Here is a 20,752-nt window from a genome sequence, read left to right as displayed (position 1 = left end):
GTCATGAAAACAGTGTTTAGTGCAGTGGTGGGATGAAGAGTGGTCAGACCTCTGTGACCTCACCTACTCATCGTGAACCCGTGAAGGCTATAACTCATGGGCTGACGCACTCTAGTCGATCGATCACAACACTCACTCATACAACATAAATCATGTTGACTTGGAGAGGAAATATGAGGATGTTATGTACTTGCACGCTCACGTCTCCTCGTATTAAATCAGTAACATACTGCAGTGTTTTTAAGTGATATAAACCAGCATAGAACCTCTATCGCCCCCTGTGGATGTCTGAGTAATTACCAAAACAGTTTGTGGGCTCAAATACACATGCACACAGTGGGAGAGAGAAGAGAAAGACATGGAGCCGTCTGCTGATGCGGTGTTTCCACAGTACTTTGGAATGTAATGTGTTGTATATCTGTCTTTTTACTCATGGAAGAAAAAGTTAACTGGAGCTGTGTGGTGAAGGAAACAGCAGCGGCCGTGATTTGCACATGCAGGCACCTGTTCCGGGAGAACTGATTATTAATGATTCAATACTATACTAAATACTAAAATAGTTTTGTGATGTGTGGAAAAAAAATATAGGATTGTGTAGCTCTACAGAACACCCAGGTTTATTTTTAGCAGTAGAATCAACTTATGAAACTTCCCGTGGCAAATTCTCGGCGTCTGCCGCCGTCTTCCTTGTGTGCTTCTCACGCATCGCCTGGAGTCGTGACGTAAAAATGTGCCACTCCGTGTGCAGCATGGGAGTGTTGTCAGAGATATGAAAACAAAAAATCTTTTACACTGAAAAACACAGAGAGTCCCGTGGGGCTTATAGGCTTAATCAGCATTGTGTGAACTCATTTGACTTTTTTTTTTTGAATGTAACAGACATTCATTTCTATTTAAATGTTACGCAGTACATCTTTAAACAGCACACACACTGCAAAGTCTTGGACCCAATCCCATTTTTAACCCAAATCTAAAAATCTACATGATATGGCCGACATGACATGTTTTTGCTAAATATTCCAGAGACATGTCAGAAAACATCTTCAGCGCCTGGGAATACGAGTGGACCACTTTATAATATGTAGGCTACAGGAGACCGCAAGCAACTTTTGTTGTGGTTACTGTCGCTGCACAACGTCCTAACCAATGTTAGCTGCACAGGGATTTAGCCTTTGTCTCATTAAATGAGGTTCAATTCTTTACCTCAATTTGATGGAGAATAGTTTAATACACCGGATTGTTCCTGCCCCCTTTCTTTAACTCTTGATTCATTTCTTCAATTTCTCCCAAAGGAGGCGTTTCGGTCTCAGCTCTTGCAGCCTGTGGTTTTCATTCACCTGTCGTCTCTTTCCTCACCCGTCTTTCACTCTGGAAATATAAAACCCGTTCTAAAGTTTGACAGTGCATGAAGCGGTACTCTGTAGTGTGGTCTACTGCAGTAAGTACACTGTCGACAAGCTAACGCTTGCTAGAGACTTGTAGGAAAAGAAAACTACCATAAACATCAGCAAACGTAACTCCTTATGTTAATGTTGAGTCGGGCTGCCACATTTTTATTTGTTTGCTCATTTTCTGTGGACACATTATCTTCGTCCCTTAAACGTGCTGAAGATTTGAGGCCAGAGTGTTTAAAGCACATGAAAGTGACACTTTCTTCTGTGACGCCTTGCGTGCTGTGCTTGAGCATGTCGAGTTTGGCCCACTCTAAACCCCTTAACACAAAAAAAGCTACACACTCGTACTGTAGTAGCATGGGTTGCCAGACCCTCCAACCCAATTTCCTACAAAATCATGTGAATTTCGTAGTATTTAACTACTTTCCTAATGAAACTGAGCAAAGTTTGAGTGCAAGTTCTATCAAAGAACAGTGTTGGTATGTATGTTTAAGTGGTTATATGGAAACCCTGGCCCTATTGTAGAGCAAATACAACTTAAACCTGTGCAGCATGTGAACTGCACCACCGAGCGCCCCCATACTCTCGACAGTTCTTGACAGTAGAGTGAGAATTTACATTCAGGCTAATGCTACAGCTACTATGTCGAGGTGTGTAAATCTACTTGACAGATCGTTTTAAAGCAGCATATTTTCCAGAGGTATAATTCTCTACACTCGGGTGTATCCATCCAGTCAGAGTTCATCCCTGCCTGTTAGCTTCAGCGCTGGGTGTGAGGCTGTTTTGACTCCTGTGGCGCTCAAGTGGGAGGTGAGTTGATGGTGTGTACGAGTATAACGTTCAAGAGGTAATAAGCATGGGCATACAGTACGGGTGGTATAAAGACGATTTATGAATCGGTAATGAATCAGTACCATAGACCATATATATATTAAAAAAAAATGGATGTAATCTTCTGGTTCTGAAATAATAAGTATATTTGAAGGGATGTCTGTGGGAAAAATGAGCCTATACTTGATTTATAACATCAGTAAACATTTTCCTGAGGCGTTAATGGACTCAATCACTAGATTCAAGTCGTCTTCAATAGAGCATGATGTCAGTTTTGTAAATTATGTTCCCATTTGGAGGAAAACAGACGAATGAAAATAACAACCCTCTACAATTTGTTGGTCCGTGGTTTGGTTTGGCGACAAATCTGAATAAAACAAACAAACAAACAAACAAACTAATCTATTCCAGACTATTTTCCATTCAAAGAGTATTTGCAATCATCAGTATGGTCAACAAAGTGTGAACATTTGGCTCGGCACCTTTGGGCTAATTTTGTTCACTGTACGGCAATAAATTCACATTAGAAATTGCATTCATTCATAGCGGCGCGCAGCACATCAGTGAGCTGGCCGTGCAGCTGCGACTTCTCCGGGGTGCAATCGATCACCCAAAATGAAGATAAGAAGTCATTTTCCAGCCAACCTGTTTCTTGTGTTTCTTGAGTTTGCCACGGCACAGGGTTAACTTTTAAATATTTATGTGAAATGATGAGACGCAATCGTGTAGAAATAACAATAACGCATTAGTGTGACAGCAACCCTGGTTTACAAGCACATTAAACAAAGAGTGCTCTTTGTTTTAAAATACAATAAGAGCCACAAAGGTTTAGGTGGCTTGTATTCTTTTGTACTGCAATAATAATAATTATTATTATTTTACTTTGTCCACTAATCAACGATCTGCACTGTGACCAGCATACCCTGCACAACTGTTGACTATGAAAATGCAAATAATTGTGTGATTTATTTGCATACACACACACATCCCAATGCATTGCCTTGCTTATAGTGTCCAAATATATAGCATATCATCATCCCCGTATCGGGATTGTGTCACCTAATGCACAATAAATTCACTATTTGTTCTTTTCCAAGGATAATATGGTTCATCACTCACTTTTTTTCAATGCCCTGAAATGAAATCAGACTTGTATATCATACATATAGACACACGCGTGTTCGCGCCCACACACACACACACAGACACTCACATCATATACTCTCCATTAATCTGTGCCTCTCCTTCCTGCCGTCTCCTCTCTGCTGTAGCACCACTCTCTGGGGTAACATCATGAAATGGGAAGAAATAATATCACAACGCTGCTTTTTCGTCTGCTTTTTCCTTCTCCATCTAACCAAGGCCACATTTTCTTTTTGTATAAGTGACAAAACCTCTTTGGGTTAGAGTGGATTTTTTTTTTTCTTCTATTTTTTTCATGTCTCCAACTTTTTGTCCTTCATTTAAATTCCCCGTGTGCCACTTCTTTTCCCTTTTTCTTCCATCTCTCTGCTTCCTCGCAGCCTTTCAATCTTTCTCAGGTGGGACAGAGCAAACAATGGACAGTTTCTCCCTCCCAGCAAAAAACCCAGCACAAACACTTTGGGACACGTTATAACTCGACAGGCAATGGAAAATCAATCAGGCCAGTGTGTGTGTGTGTGTGTGTGTGTGTGTGTAAATGTATTGTATGTGCATGAATGAAGGTGTGTATGTGTGTGTTAGTGTGAGGTACTCCAATAGCTCAACTAAACCTGCCCTGAGGTTTAAAAAGCCCAGAACAGAGGCACGGTATGAGCCTGCAGACAAAGACGGAGTGAAGCAGACAGAGGGAAAATAAATTAACACATAATAAAAAAAAAAAGCATGAACTTGTTGTGGAACTCGGGTGAATGCACACAACTTTCTTCACTATGCCTCATCACCTTAGAGCCTTTAAAGCTAATAATATCAGCAGCATCTGTACTGACACGTGAAGTGAGTCGGGGTCAGTTTTACTTGCTTTTATTTTGTCATACTGACCCCAAAACCTTTCCCTCCCCGGGGAGACCACGCAGCAGGCGGCTGACTCACACCCAGCTGATTCCAGAGCGCCAGCTGATAGCTGGTCATGCTTCCCCCCAATCACGCTAAGAGGGCACTAACCGAGTCTGACACCACTGATGCTTTGAGGAAAAACGGAAATGAAGCATGCTGTTATAAAGCTTCAACCTTTAATTTGACTGTTCTTTTAAAGTTAAATTACCTGCGGGATATTTAGATTTAAACATGTTAAAGGACCTAAGTGGAGACTAACTCCAGGGATGCATCTGCCTTTTTCTCTCATCAGCATCGCATTTTCGTCTCTTCCTCCTGCATGTCTGCTCTTCTCAGGATGAGGACGGAGCTTCCTTTCTCCTCTTTATCGCTTTTCATCTCCTCTCTCCTCTTTTTCGACATCCCAACTATTTTTATTCCTGTCTCGCCATGTGTCAATACAGATTTAGTTAAACACTCGCAACCCCTTTCATACCTTTTCCAAGCATATCAAGCTGTCTGTCTACACTTTTTGAAAAAAAAAATTAAGGATCTCCACTTTATGCTGCGCGTTTGGCGGTTGTCATGAATACATATATTAAGCAAAACGACTATGAGCACAACATTGAAACGGACCAGAGCAACACCCACAAATACACAACACGGAGCCTACTGTGCCGGCATGAACGTCTAAATGACACGTGCCTCGTTAGTTCCAGTTCCCCACACACACACACACACACACACACAGTAGCAACATAGATTTAATGTTAATATTTAAAAATAGCCTTTTGATGTTCCTACAGTCTCAAGTGATACTGAAATGAATGCATTAATGTATTTTCTGTCACGTGTAATAAAGACAGCTCCACTCGGACAGAGGCAGAAAAGACCATCACAAGTTGGCTGCATGACAATAATTTGGCTTCATATTCATGTAAATAATTAAGTGTGTGTGTTAAGAACAGGATGACTCATGGATGAATTAGATCTCTAAATTACAATGAGGCTTTTCCACTTCGTGTGTGCATGTGTGTGTAGACTATATAACATGTCTGTAGTCGGCTATGAGAACAAATGAACACATTTTGATTCAAACCCATCTTTGTGATGATATTTTGACCTTGTGAGGACATTTTTGGCTGGTCTTCACAACATTTAAAGGGCTTTTTCGAGGGTTTGGACTTGGTGTTTAGTGTTGGGGTTTAGATGAAGTTAAAATGCGGCACCCTGGGACAGGTTAGGTTAAGGGTTAGGCATTTCGATGGTTAAGGTGAGTGTATAAGGGGCTAGGGAATGCATTATGTCTATAAGTGTGAGAGTTCAAGCAAAAATCTTTGGAGTGCGACATTTCCAGAGTTTCCCATGCACTGATCAGTGTATGGCAACAGAATCAGCACAAACCCCCCTAACACAATAAAAACACAACATATCACTTAGCTCCCTGCCCCGCCACGCTCTCTTTCACAAACACACTAACAGCTGATTTATCACCTCTCTCTAGCGTAAGTATCAACATCATGCGAAACACCGTCATGTGCATGTGTGCGTGTAAACTCGCTGCTCTAAAAATCTGCCCCCGCGTCCAGTGTGACCGCAGCATTAGCAGTGTTTGTGCTTTGAATGAAGACAAACATTTACTCCACCAAATTCTTGTTTTATATAAGTACGAATGTATGTGTGAGTGTCTGGAGCCCTGATAAGTGTCCTCTCAAGGAATGCTGTATAAGAATGTGTGTGTGTGAGTGTGTGTGTGTTCCTGAGAAAACCCTCGGGATCCGTCTCATTGAGAGTGAATCAAAATGACATTCTATTTCTCACTGTGGTACTGAAGCCTGTGCCTGTCTCTCTTCCCAGTGACAACAAACCATGATGGGTCACATGTTGTTACACCCAAACACACACACACACACACACACACTTATCCTGTGTAGACCCAGTAAACCATTGCAACATCCACAAAAAACAGTCTCACGCGTATCCACTGCCACCATTATCTCATCAAGTTGCATGAGTTTTTCAAAATCCTATCGTCTCAACGAAATAAATACATGACAAAATAGTTGCCATGTGTGTCACATCACCTGCATTGTGTGACACAGCGAGAAAGGTCCCAGCTGCCGGAGGAAGGAGCCATCAGTGGGACTGAGTGATGGCCGGGTTCAAGCCGATTCAGAGGCACTTTCCTTGGCACCAGTCATGCTTTAGTTTTGACTCTGTAACTGCTGCACTGTGTCCTTGCTTCTCTCCCTGTCACTCTCTCGCTCGGTGTCCCATGCCGTGACAAAGTAGTGAGGCAGACTGCCAGGAATCTCACCTCTTACCTCACTCTGCTCTCGTCCCTTTCATCCCACTTCATTTCCTAATACCTTGTGGAAAAATTGATCTTAGGATATGGGTTTTTATCTGTCTGACTCTTTGGCTGCTATAAAGATTATAGTCTTTAGTCATCTTCCACCTCTTTAGGAGTCACCACAGCAGATCACCTCCCTCCATCTTGTCCTCTCCCTTGTGTCCTCTTCTGTTACACCAACTGTCTTCATGTCCTCCCTCACAACATCCTGCAGCATTTATTTCCTTACTTCTATATTTTTATATATTTTCTATCGATATTTTCAAGAGGAGACCAGTGTATCTGCGCTCCAGTGTATCTGCGCTTCCTTTACTAATACCTGGATGTCTGTCACAGTAAATTGAAATTTAATTTTGAGAACAATACAAATTCAAAAGACGTGATTCAAATTCAGTCTTTTATTGCAATTATTCAAGTTTAGCTATTTTAATTCAAATAAAAATGATTCAAATTCACTGTCCGGTGACACATATTTCATACCTACCTAAACCTCTGCAGCCAAAGCAGCATCAACATAGCGAGAGGTGCACACAGATGGACCAACTATCATCTTAAAAGCCTCAAGCAAACTGTGTTATATGTCCAAAGTGCAGCTATTGTCTCCTCCAATGAAACTTTCATTTGGCCTTTTAAAAGGGTAGTGTTCTTATTTCTCACTCTCGCATACACATGTTTTCATTGTATTTCTGCATTCTTCCCTTGCCCCCAAAGCCGTCAAACTCAATAACAACGCTGGCAAAACCTTCTCGGAGGTGTGATTTTACAAACATGTGGCCTGACATTATCATTTTATACTTCTTCTTCTTATTCAGGTACAAAGGCAAAGTAAAGGTCCAGTGCCTGGGATTTTTCTCAGAGATGCTGCTTAAAGATTAGTGCAAGACTGTATAAAGAAATACTACAACAAAATAAAGGTGATGGCCAAATTCATATGCTTGTTCGTATTACCATAAGTTACATTGATAAAAAACCTTTCTATACATCATTACTGATTAATAATAGCTTTGCACACATATACATTATTATATAGCACACAGTGGCTTACTCTTTACATTATCACTTTTACAACTTTAAAAGTGAAAACTAATCAAATCACTGCCATTTAAATTCCATCTCCATCAACTTAAGTGTATCAAATCAGATTCCCCTCCCCTTTAAAAGGAGATGTACATTTAATTTAGTCACACAGTGACCTTGAAGGTTAGCATTCTGTTTATATTCCTCTAAGATTAATTTGATCACAGCTTTGTCGTGTCGGCATATGCTCAGCAACGTAGAGAAATGCAGTCTGTGTTTGTGGTAAATTTAAACGCAAAAGTGGAGTAGATTTGATTTAACCTTAACATAAATTGGCAGTCACAAGTCCATTTTTATTTTTGATCTGATTATTTTAAATCAGTAAATGTGTGGTGGTAATTTTCTGTACATATTTATTCTGTAAAACCTGTTTTTTCTTCAAGAAAATAAAGAGAGTGGGCTCAAGTCATAAATTATGAAACTGCAATGTCATTTCATAACCAAACTCCCTTATACACAAGCAAACAGACACACATATGGCATATGACTCAAGGTGCCAACTACACAGCCCGACATGGCAGACAGTGACCTGGAGGACCTCTGTAGAAAGGCCTGTGGCCTGTAACCAAGGCAACGGGAGGAGACAGGTCACCTTTACCCACGGAAACGGCATAAGCTGTGTATGGCAGTTCTCTACTCTGTCTTTCTGGTGTAGTTGCTATGAAATCATTGTTGGAGTAAGTGTAAAAACAAGAATTTGAAATGCAAACGTTAACGCACAGTGTTTACATTTGCAGACAGGGGTGATTGCCCTTCCTTCAAGCATTTGAATATTCACAGTGTGTGTGTGTGTGTGTGTGTGTGTGCGCGCGCGCGCAAGAGTGTACATGTATTTTACCTCATATCAGCTCAGCACAGTAGGTGCCTTGCTCCAGTGCACTGCTTCCACTAGTGAGGATGAATGCATTGCAGACACCAAGGGAAATATAAGCCCATAATGTGTATGTGTGTGTGTGTGTGTGTGTGTGTGTGTGTAAGAGAACTACATGACTCAGTGAGTATAGAGGTGAGTCAGGGGTGAAAGAGGATGTCGCTGAGAGCACATAAGCGAATGGAATTAGAGAAAGGCATGACGAGGGGGGAAAAGAGGTAGGTGGGAAGAGAAGCCGGGAAATAGATAAAAACTATGGCGCTTTGTGGGTCAGTTGATGGGAGCACATGCAATATACTCACAAGCCATTAGTTTGAATTTCACACAGTGTTGGAGTACGTGAAACAGGCAGAGGGAAAGATAGACTAGGAAAAATGATATAGCACTGCACCGATAGATACCAGCACTGTGCTGCTGACATCTGCTGGGACTACATTTGATGAGAAAAATAACCTTCCCTATACCAGCTCTCAACCCCCGTCCGACCACCTGTTATTCCCTCTGTCTATTGGGCATTCTCTCTCATGTCATAAGTCAAATCATGCATTTGCATACAAATACATACAACAATAACACAATCCACACACTTCTTCCTCAGGAAGATATGAGGAAGAAGGAATCATGTGTGCTTCCAAATGTAAGAACTAGTTGAACCCCTTCAGTCATGTAACCAGTCATTGCAACAAGGCTAGACACATGTAGTGACACCATCTGCTCTGTAATCTCTTCATCTTCCAACGTCCGTACAGCTACTGTGACAGCGAGTCAGTGTCAGAGGGGCAATGCTGGAAATTGTTTACAATCTACAGCGGGTATATGTAACCAGGAGAAGCACAGGTTGTACTTCAGTGTTATGAACAATTGGAGAAAATGCAAACAAGTCAAATGATTCGGGTAAAGTTGGAGCCAGGCTTCACTAATCGCCTCTTACCTATCACTCAGCTGTGTTTGGTCTGTGTGTGGAACAGGAGCCACCAACAGCTCTATCCCTTTTGGTTGTATCTTCTCTAAACGGTTCATCTTCATCGACGTCGTAGTTCGACATGTTCGTTACATTTCCTTCGCATGCTCTTAAAATCGGTGATACGCTGCGACTAGTGACTCTTCTGACACACTGACGGACGGTGGGTTTATTGTTCAAATGTGTTACCATTAGTTCTGTGACGCTGGCTCTCACCCAGAACTACTTTTCTCTACTGTGAAGCAGAGACTTGTTAAATGATTTGACAGCGTTGCATCCACCCTACTGGTGTCTACGTCATATAACTAAAATTAACTAACCCTAAATTAACCAAGTAGCAAAAGTGACTGTGGCTTCTCCTTTCAATGACTATTCTCTTGAATATAGGAAGTTTCCCGATGGAAAAAAACAATTACATTTGATGAGTGCTGCACAGACAACAAAGGGAGCCAATTCGACTGCATTTCTGCACACCACAATTACTTGTATGTTACTTTGATTGCAAAATAAATTACCCCTTTATTACTTGCATTATTTGTTCATTTCACAGCAGAGGCCAAAAGAAGAGAAGCACAGCGTAGTCACTGTAATAATAATCCTGAATGACAAACATGAGGAAAGTCATTCTGTCTGTGTGTGTGTGTGTCGCTAGCAGAGTTCCTCAGGGGTGAAATAATGTGTCGATATGGTCACATGGTCTGTGCTCACCAGTTTCAAAACTGTGAATAATTTGCTTGTCTGCGTTATTTCAGTTACTATCTGCAGCATTTTTGTTAATTATTATTATTATATTGTTATTATTATACAAGACGGACCAGACTAAACCAAAGTTTGGATCATTTGATTAAATAATCAACAAACGATCAATGAGATTGACCACTAAATACACTGAATCTGTGGGAGCTCTTAAGGTTTATAGTAAACTATATTAAATTTCAGGTTTTCCCCTGAGTTGTTCTCCAACAACACCCTCATCACTCTAAAGTGACAAAGGGGAGTCGGGATAAGAGAGATCAGAAGGAGGAGATGAGGATGAAGAGGATCAGGGTGAAAGGGGAACATATAAGCCCTCAAGTCTCTCATCTCATCATCCATATTTCAACAGGGGTCTAATGGGCTGACACGATCCTTTGTTACAAACAGGCAGGAAGTAAAAAAAAAGAAAAAGTGAGGTCTCGGTGAAGAAAACAAGAGAAAGTGGCTCAGTGATTGAAAGGGAGTTCCAGTTTGATGTGATGTTTCGGTCTTTTCATTATAATTTCCATCCATTTACACACATGGATTTAATCTTATTTGGATTTTTATTTCAATCAATGTAATACCCCAAAATGGATTCATCACAGAGGGGGGAAAAAACTTTGTAACACTTACGCAGCATAAACATGCCTGAATGAGAAAGTAATGTAGAATATATACAGCATTTACAAGAGCGAGCCTGCGTGACTCGACGGAGAGACAGAACTCTCGCAAGCTCAATTACCTGCTCTTCAAACCACCAGAGTACAGCTTGATTTTTAGATTTCTTCTTTTCATTCTGGCAATCGATTTGCCCATGATTGGTTAGACTCACTGAGTGTATGCTTCTAATTGCACGCGTAGTGAGTGGGTCCTCGAGTTTCGCAGGTGTTATGTGAAAGAAGAACAAACAAGTTGGAGGAGGTCGTAGGAAGGAGTTGAGTGGCGGTGCAAAGTGAGAGTCGCTGACACTCGCTGCGATGCAAATGTTCTCGCACAAAAGGTGAAGATCTCTCTCCGTTTCTATCCCTCCCTCTCACTTTGTTTACTATATTTCATTGAGCACAAAATAGTTTCTCATGTTCATTATTTTTGTTAAGTTGTGCTTTTAAAGCGGGTGTCAGTGAAATGCAACTCTTGGTCTCAGGGGTCTGGTCTCATTTGTCTCACAAGAAGTGGCGGAGCTTCCCCGGAGGTTTTTTTTTGTATTAAGTATTTTTCTGCATTTATCCAAACACCATCTAGCTCACCGCAGTGAAAACAACTAACTCATGTCAAGACGATCTGTGAACGACTGACTCAAACAAACTAGACCACATTTTTAGCAAACTTTTATTACAGTCCATATTTGACACTTTGGAGGAAGCAGACCTTCCCTTGCCTCTGCTCACAATACTTAATTCATTTAGAAACTAGACCGCCACAAAGATGTGGGCCTCATTGCCATGAAGTAACGCACAATGTTTCTATAGGGATGGGGGAGGTTGTGCTTTGGCCCAGTTCTTACTGGCATAGAGGAAAACATTCAAAATGTACAAAAGTGTCAAATGCAAATTGCAAGGCAAAGTTAATAATTTAAAAAAAGCTCTGCAAGGCTTTCATAACATTGCACTAAATTTTACGGTCACAGAGAAATTTGATGTGACATTCACTTTATCAAAGATATGATATAAGCTTGTTAGTGCTCAACATGTGATCTGATAGGAAGTGAGCTTTGAGTTCCTGGATCTATTTGTGCAAATCTTTGCAAAGATCAACAGAAGCAAAACAGTGTAGAGTCATAATTTGTTTTTAACTATTGAGACTAGAAACCATATTGAGTTGGTTAGACATTTTTCACTGGCAACATCGGTTCTTTTAAATAGAAATATTATCATCGTCATGCTTCTTGTTGACTTTTGACTCTGAGCTGCTCTCCCTTAACATCCTTGCATAATTTATTTCTGTAAGCGAACGGGAAGCGACAGAAGCTACATTGGACTCCGACAGAGAAAAGTTAAAAAACCTTTACCCCCCCAGGCATCGTGGAGCTGCGGTGACCGCTTCCACCTTGCTCCTGTTCTTCCAGCAATATCTTTGCGAGTCTCCAAAGTTTCATGTCGTCAAGTTAAAGCCACAAGGCACACAAGTGACTGTGACTGACTGACTGACAGCAACATTATAGTAACTTCTCTTTGACCTTGCTTCCCTTTCCTCCGACCCTCATCCCCCTCTCTCTCAAAGGAGGAGAGGCCTTGGCACTCTGCCTTGTGTCTACAAATTATGTTTGATTTCCTGTACCAAGTGACTGATGCTGGGCTTAATCAAACAAAATAAGAGAAAGGGAGTTTGTGAAAATCAAAATACACATGCAAAGATAACCATTTTAAGCCAAAGAAGTAAGAATATATGGTGAATCAATGCTGGATTTTGGCATCGACACAGCATTTCATCTTAAAAGTCTCTCTCTGAGCGAACCTACTGAGCAACCTCAAACTCAAACCCAACCCTTTGTTTGTTTCCCAAATGTAAAATACAATTACTTTGGGGGTTTTCCAACACATTTTAAACTACAATGAGAAAAACAACAGAAACACAATTCTTCCTCAGCTAACCATAGACCATAATTTCCTATAATGTATTTTTTCCTTTGGTTCACTTCAGAAAATTCTTATTGCTTCTGTTGTAGCAATTGTGTAAAATAAACACTGCAGGTCCAGGGGTTAGTTTACAGGGTGCACTGAGGCCTGCAAGTTCACGTCCCCTTACTTCTGTTATTTGTTTGCAAGTTAACTTGACATCCTTGTTCTTTGTAAAGGGTTCAGAGAACGTACATCGACACACCCTTTTCTCCTGCTCGCTCTATTCCAATCCCTGGAACAGAATTGTTGTCCTCCTAAGACTATCCATCCATCTTCTACCACTTTATCCTCCACATGAGGGTCGCGGGGGAGCTGTGCCAATCTCAGCTGACATACGGCGATAGGAAGACTACCACAATATTAATTCACATGTGAATTGAACGGAAACAGAGGAAGGGACTCAGTAATGCAGTAATGCCACCATCCTGTATTGTTTCCTAAGGTGAAGTGATGCAACATTAGGAGAGCAAAAAGAAAAGATCTGAGTGGCTAAATCAAGTCAGTTTAATCTTCAAACTGGCTGAGAAAGTTGCAGCCTCAGTGCAGCTGTTTGGACCAAGTTTTTCTTTATCTTAAGTCCCTTGTGGGCATGTCAGCACAGCAAGAGAGCCTGTCGTTACTAATTACTACCTGACACACACACACACACTCTCACATTTGTCAACACATATGGTATATACCCAGACCTTCATTAAACTACCCAGAGTGTAACAAAATTACACTTTGACTCAAACACACACCTGTCTTAAACACCCCCCCCTTTATTTTTATGTTATCACACACACCACACACTCGTTCATGCAGCTATCCCTTTTAAGGTCCGTCATTAACTTCCATTAATTTGGACAGCCTCACCTCAAAGCCTTTTCCCTAACCTTAATCCAGAAATAAGAAATAAGGTTCTGCATCATTGGGACCCGGTTTTGGTCTTCATGAGGACAACTGGTCCTGACAAGGTCAGTCTTTATGCCAGAAAAGGTCTGGAAGGGGTCACAAATACAAGAACACACACACACACACAAACTGTATACATACATAGCAGCATCAGGAAGCCAGCAATTTGTCCCCCTCTCATCTGCACTTACTCATGCTTGGTTAAGCCAGTGAGGACAGTGACGTACCAGATGATGCAGAATGACGATCCAAGCTGCTCCCCTCGACAGCATGACCCAGCAAAAACTAACCAAGAGACCAAAGAAACATGTCAAAGTTGACAGCGGTGACATTGTATGTCGCTCCCAGTCATTTGTCATGCTTCAAATCTTCCCCCCCGCAGGACAGTCCAATCATCACAAGAGTCAAACAGCCATTCCCTCATTATAATGTGCCTGATAATCATCTTACTTGCATGCAGCCAAATCTCTGTGCCAGAAAGGTTAAAAAAAATAAAATAAATAAATAATAATAATTGGGCAGGGCACTGACCAATAGGTCGATCTACAAAATTGAGTTCACATTATACAGAGGTGCAATAACGGTGAGTAATTTAAACATTGGCAGTTTGTCAGCAGGTCCTTGAAAGTATAGGGGACAATGGGCAGGGAACATAAATGAATGACACTCTCCTGTCTCTCAAACATCAAGGTGCCCTTGTTAGAGCTCCAGTGGTCTTGTTAGTTATTGGCACTTGGCAGGTCCAGTGTGTGTGTGTGTGTGAGGATGTAGCTGTCAAATTGTAAAAACACAAAAATATTGAAAAATGGCTGCCTGCTAGAAAAAACAACTGCTTCCCGTATTAAGGAAGGAATAATAATAATTAAACAGAGGCACATTTAACAGATAAATAAGCCAATAACACAGCAAGCATTTGTAAGTACTGGTCTGCCCAGATACATATATAATCTGACATAAACACACGCTAAAGTTGACTTAAATTCACATTTAGGATGACTAACTACTACACCTGCATGTCGAAGTAAAGTTCTCACAAGAGTCACTTCACAATTAAACAAAAACAGCAACGGAACGCCTACAAGCTGCAACAAAAGATATAGCGTTGTCATACAGGTTACAGTGTCTCGCTGGTTACCTGAAGGATATATGATCATGTGTTTTTACAGACACACCTTTTATACATAAACTCAAAAATCAAATTAGGGTAAAAAAAGACGACTTGTGCACAATAATATGACTATTTGCCCTTTCCTTTATGTTTGTTAAATGAATCACAACCTCATTAATTGCAAGTGTTGGAATGATGGCCATAGTGCACCGTGTGTGTCTGTGAGTGTGTGTGTGTGTGTAAGGATGTCAGATGTGTGTATTTGTGCTTGCACAGCACAGTCAAGTGCACACATTAGTCTCACTAGAACAAACCTCAAGTTCTCATTAGTCTTCAAAACCATAGGCTGCAGTAAAAGGAGTCGACTTGTCAGCCATTTTTTTTTTTTTTACAATCAGAAGAAAGGCGAAGGGTCGATTCAGTGAAAGCAAGAAAGAGGGTGAGAAAGCAGTTCAGAGGTCATGTAAATGCGTCTTAACCTTTTTGTGTCATTTAACATTTTTGCTCAGAGACTGGAAAACGTTTGGAGGTGGGTAGAAAAAGGACATTGTGCTATTTTTTGCCTTTATCATATAATATTAGACAGAGATGAATCACCAAATGTCTTTCAGATATTGGTATGAATGCATGTACTGTTTGGCTAGAGAAAACAATTTGCCTACAGACCAGAGCTGGATGCCAGCCTGATCACACTACTCAGATTTGGCCACACTGTTCTTCATGCAATTCATTCTCGAGCAATTATTCCTGTTCTGACCACTGTTGCCATTTATGCCCGTCCCTAACCTGCACTCTGTCAGGATGAGAGTCATGTTTATTGCCAGGTAAGGCTTACACTGCCAAGGAGAGTTCCTGCCTCTGCCCTAACTGGCTTTTCTGTCTGTTCATGACCCTCCAGCCTGGCACACTCCAAGTACCCTGTTCATACTTCAGTTGTACTGCCCTGCTTTTGCCTCAATTTATTAAAACTTGCCATTTGCATTGCAACCAGCTCCACATAACCATTAAAATGACAAATATAAGTCAATAGGGGTAAAAAAAAAACAAAAAGGTATTGAGTCATGGTCATGACTATGTAGAGCTTATGTCATTTGAGTAATAAAAGGATAAGGATGAAAGGAACAAGTGACATCACACACGTCACAGGATGAAACAACAACAATCACTGCAGATTAATGATTTCTCCACACTCTCACTCCCGGGAAATCAAACAAACAAACTCTTAGCAGCACAAACTTTCATCTTAATCCATTACAAAAGTCGTTCCAATGGCGATACGGTGTATACGAGTTTTGAATGACAGTCTAATTGTCAAAACAGATCAGTGTTTAGATTCTACAGAAAAACAGGCCCTTACTTTCCTCACTGTGGCAGTCATCAACATCTTTGGGAGGACTGGCATGCTCACGGCACTCCCTGACCAGGAGTTGTGCTTTCATGTTTCACGTCTGGTCACTCAAACAAGGAAAGGGCTCGCTGTTATGAAGGGGCACGTCCCACACATCAGCAAGGCCAAGTTAGTGGCTAAGGCTGTCATAAAACAGCTCCAGAAGAAGTATGAAGACAAGCTGAAGAACATGCTGGTTGAGAAGGATCCAGCTGTGGAAGCCATCATCGTTCTCTACCTACAGAAATATGTTAAGAAGCAGTTCCAGAAGAGGAAGAAATGGATAATGGGCAATTGGCAGAATTTTTTCCTCACGCAAATCCTAGTTTGGGGTGCTATTCTAGTCATTATAGCCATATCCCTGGCTATTCATTCTGTCGTGTGAATTTAAATTTCATAGGACACATTCACGAATGCACAATTTGCCGAGGTGGGCTTTACAATGTGTTCTCTGTCCTTAGACCCTCAGTTCAGGTAAGGAACACATTGTTGCTTTCTGCTGCTTATCCATGTCGCTCAGCAGCGAGGCCCAGACACTCCAGCAACTTCAACCAGCTCTGCCAGAGTGACAACAACGTGTTCCCAGGCAGGCCAGCCAGGGACAGAATCTCTCTAGTGTCCTAGGTCTGCACTGGGGCCTCCTTCAAGTTGGACATAGCTAAAACAACTCCCCAGGAGACATCCAGGAGATGCTCAAACCACCCTAACTGGCTCCTCTCAATTTGGAGGAGCATCAGCTCAGTCCAAGCCCCTCCTTGTTGTCAGAGGTCCCTAATTTACCTCTGGTTTGCGCCCAGACATCATATGGTAGAAACCCATTTTAGCCTCAATCTTGTTTCTGTCCGTCACTACCCACAGCTCATGAGACTTAAATCGACCAATACTGAGAACCTTGTCTTCAAATCAGCTCCGTCTTCACTTCAACGGACTGGTACAGTCTCTGCATCTCTGCAGACACGGTCCTGATCCACCTGTCACTCTCATGAATACTGGATTTTTCCACCTTTTTCCAGTGATTAAATCCCCTTTAAACTGTCCCAGAGCAATCTACAGGTCAGTGCTTGATGAAGACAGTAGCACCACATCATCTGGAAAAAAAAAAAAGCTGGGCTAAATCCTCAGGCCTCCAAACATGACGCCCATCATCACCCTGCTGTTCCAGAATTCCTGTCCATAATAGTTCTGAACAGATTTGATGATAAAGGGGCGGTCCTGGCAGAGACCGACTGGGAAACGTATCGGACCTGGTGCCAGTAATGCAAACCAAGCTCTCAGAGGGGACAAATGGACAGACAGTCGTGAAGTAGATGCCAGATAACACAAACATTTCCACAAAATTAACACATATAGATCAATGAGTCAAATGAGCTACTCAATGATTCAAATTCTGAAAATAACGGAAACTTAAATGAAATAAAATGACTAATGAACTGACCTTAATAAAAACATAGTCTGAATCTAAACAAAGGCTTGACCCGATATTTTTATGTTACATGTACTGTATATTAGAGCATGTGTGTGAATCTAATTTTTGAGGTACTGTTTAAGTTTAGAGTTAAGATTTGAATTATGGTTTGGTGCAGGTTGCAATAATTTGTGGTTACTGATTATGGTTGAAGTTAGGGATAACATTGTGTTTAGCATCTGCCCTGACAGTCTGACCCCTCACATCAAATACAAACACAACAGTCTGAGGTAAAACACTGGAGAAGGATTAAGGTGTTTGCGTGTGTGTGTGTGTGTGTGTGTGAGAGAGACAGTGACAAAGCAGGGCCAGTTCAGCCTTTCACTTGTGGCCACTCGTGTCATGTCTTTACTCTGTCTTGATACTCCCTCTGTCTCCCTCTCTCCCCTTTCAGAGCTGACAGAGCGATAAGGGAATATGCGTAAGATAGATAGAAGTCAAACGTTGAAAGTGTGCAATTTAGATACTGTATATCATATTTCCACCAGGTCCAGTTGTGCAGGTAAAAATCACTCAATCACCAAGGTGAGTCTTGACTCTGGCCCCCTAATCCCAATGTCTACCCTCAGTGTACTTAATGTAACATCCACCTGCCCTTTTCATTAAGCACACTCACTTAGAAACAGAAAAGAAAGTTTCAGTAAAAATGGTGCAAACAGCTTGCCAAATATGTTTGCACATCTCAATAGAGCAATCAGTTGTTTTTGTTTTGGTCTTGCACTGCACCTACATTGTTTTTAAACAAATTCATTTCTAGTTGTTTTTTTTTCTTTGCTCATATCATTATTACCACAGCTGGTACAGGGATTCGTCCCTTAAACACGTTTAGCTCGACTTGTTAAAGGACAATCCCACTTTAAGCATTTGTTCCCTGATCTTAATGCATAATCTGTAATTCATATGTCCTAATCCGGTGCCATTTCTTTACAACTTCATTTAGTCCCTCTTCCCGTCACAGAGACCTTTTGTCTTTTTTCGTCCTGGTGTCAGTACTCAGCCCTCCCTCCCACTCTCTGTCTATCTCCCTTTCACTGAAGAGGTCTGAAGTTGCAGTCACCAGAGCAATTAGAGACTTCATGTACCTCCTCACTGTCAAGAGGCTGGGCATGCACACACACACACACACACACACACACACACACGTCCTCTGCTGTCCTCTGCACTGACAAGCACTGGGCAAAAGTTCACTTTGCCACTGTGCTAACTATCTCCCTTTCTCTTCCTCTTTCCCTCCTTCACACTGTCTCCATCACATGCTCTGCCTTTTCAAGAAAAGTGCTAACTAGCAATCTCTCACATCTTCCCCTATCTCTCAATCCACCTCCCCAAAGGGTTATGATCTTTCTATTTTGTCACCATCTTTTCTCATCCTCTTTTATCCATCTTTCAAAGTGAAGCTCCACACTTGTCCTTCACTTAGTGTCTAGCTTCTGTGACTCTTGCCAGCTCTCCTCATCTGAGTATCTGCAGAATAATTACCCCCCCCCCTTTTTCCACCACCTCCATGTTTCCGTTCCCCCACGCCCTTTTTCTCATTTGTGTACTTTTCCCTGCTCATCTGCAGTTTGTTGTGTGTTTGCAGTAAACTTGTATGCATTCGCAGTTTGGCCGTCTCTGATGTGTTGCGACATAGAAATGATTTCCTGCACAAAGGTCTAGGTTTCCTGAGAACAAATAAGGCACAACTTAATTTAACATTTCCATTGTGGTCTGAACAAAATGAATTCAGAAGAGCATTAACTTGAAAGGGAATATGGTGAATGTCAAGAGAAATTAAATAAAATTCCCCCGTCTTTCAGCCCAGTGAAACTCACTTTGATCTCTCCCAAGTGAACAGAGGCTTGGCCATAAAACGATTGTGATTATTTGGGCAGTTGTGCGTCGTGCATATCCTCGAGGGCACGGTTACACATCGCAGCTGAGTGAGAGTGAATACTTTTTTGCAAACTGTACTTGTTCACATGTTTGCGCGTATCATACTTATGTTGACAGTGTAACCGCAGATACACAAGAGCTCATGTTTCTGAGCAGATTGGTGATAATCATTTCCTGTGGTTGTTTTTAGGCACAGTGAGGAAGCCGTGGACAGGTGTAGACACACCAAAAGCACCTGCTCGGGCTGAGAAAAGGTCACAATTAGACAAATAGAACATCCTTTCTTTAAAACAGTGGCGTGTAAGTCCAAATGAGTTCACAAAATAAATGCCGATTAAGGATAAACGTATCCAGCTCCCATCTGCCCCTGTGCTGCCAGTGTATACAACAAATGCTCACCCAGTCAGGTCTGATAGAACTGCTCGACAGAGTCCGTTTTCAAATGAAGGATGATGCATTATGGTGCATTGTGTCTGTTCACAAAGACCAAACGGAGGCAGAATAACAACACCGACAAATAAATAATCAAATAAATAGACGGCAGCATAGAATATCTTTAAAATACTGCAGCAGCACTACGGTGCTGAATTGGTTTCATATCAAAGTACATTTTAACTGTGGTCTACTACTTTTTGTTTTTCTCTCTCAAATATTTGGTTGAAAACATGGATATAAACATGCACTGAAATGTAATGATTTTTTTTTCCCCCCCCAAAGAGGAGTTCTGTGTTCACTAATGCATCTTAGTTTGGCATAACTGTGAGCCATGAATTGTTAACATAAAGCTCATGTAGCATGGACGCAGAGACATAAAGGAACTAAAAGGGCATGTGAACCGCTGCACTCCTTGTTATTGTAATGAGGGTTCTTGGTCTGCTAATATGCTCATAAGTATTCATTACTGACCTCAAAGCCTCTACAGCCAGCGGGTTAATGGATCATGCAGAAACATACTGACGATCAATGAAAATGCAGAATATTCATAAATATCCCTTAGTGACTCACACTATCCTCACACTTCCTACACACCCACAAAAAAGTGGACGGGGAGTGTTCATCACAGGGCCAATAATAGATGGTTGTTCCCGGTTTTTAAAACATTATGTTCTTTGATGCAATCTCTTCAGAGCCATATTCATAATTAGCTTAAACAGCTAAATAAAA

The 20,752-nt window shown here is 41.4% G+C and overlaps 1 protein-coding gene across 4 annotated transcripts in view; it reads right to left on the bottom strand.

Annotated features, from left to right (window-relative positions):
* The window catches only part of cacna1ia (calcium voltage-gated channel subunit alpha1 Ia), a 130,250-nt gene that overhangs the window by 63,753 nt on the left and 45,745 nt on the right, over positions 1-20,752 (bottom strand). The gene's annotated exons all lie outside the window — the stretch shown is intronic.

The sequence above is a fragment of the Solea senegalensis genome, linkage group LG19, assembly GCF_019176455.1.
Source record: "Solea senegalensis isolate Sse05_10M linkage group LG19, IFAPA_SoseM_1, whole genome shotgun sequence".
NCBI classification, from domain to species: domain Eukaryota; kingdom Metazoa; phylum Chordata; class Actinopteri; order Pleuronectiformes; family Soleidae; genus Solea; species Solea senegalensis.
Note: the sequence above shows the minus strand (reverse complement) of the source record. Positions and strands in the feature narration are given on the sequence as shown.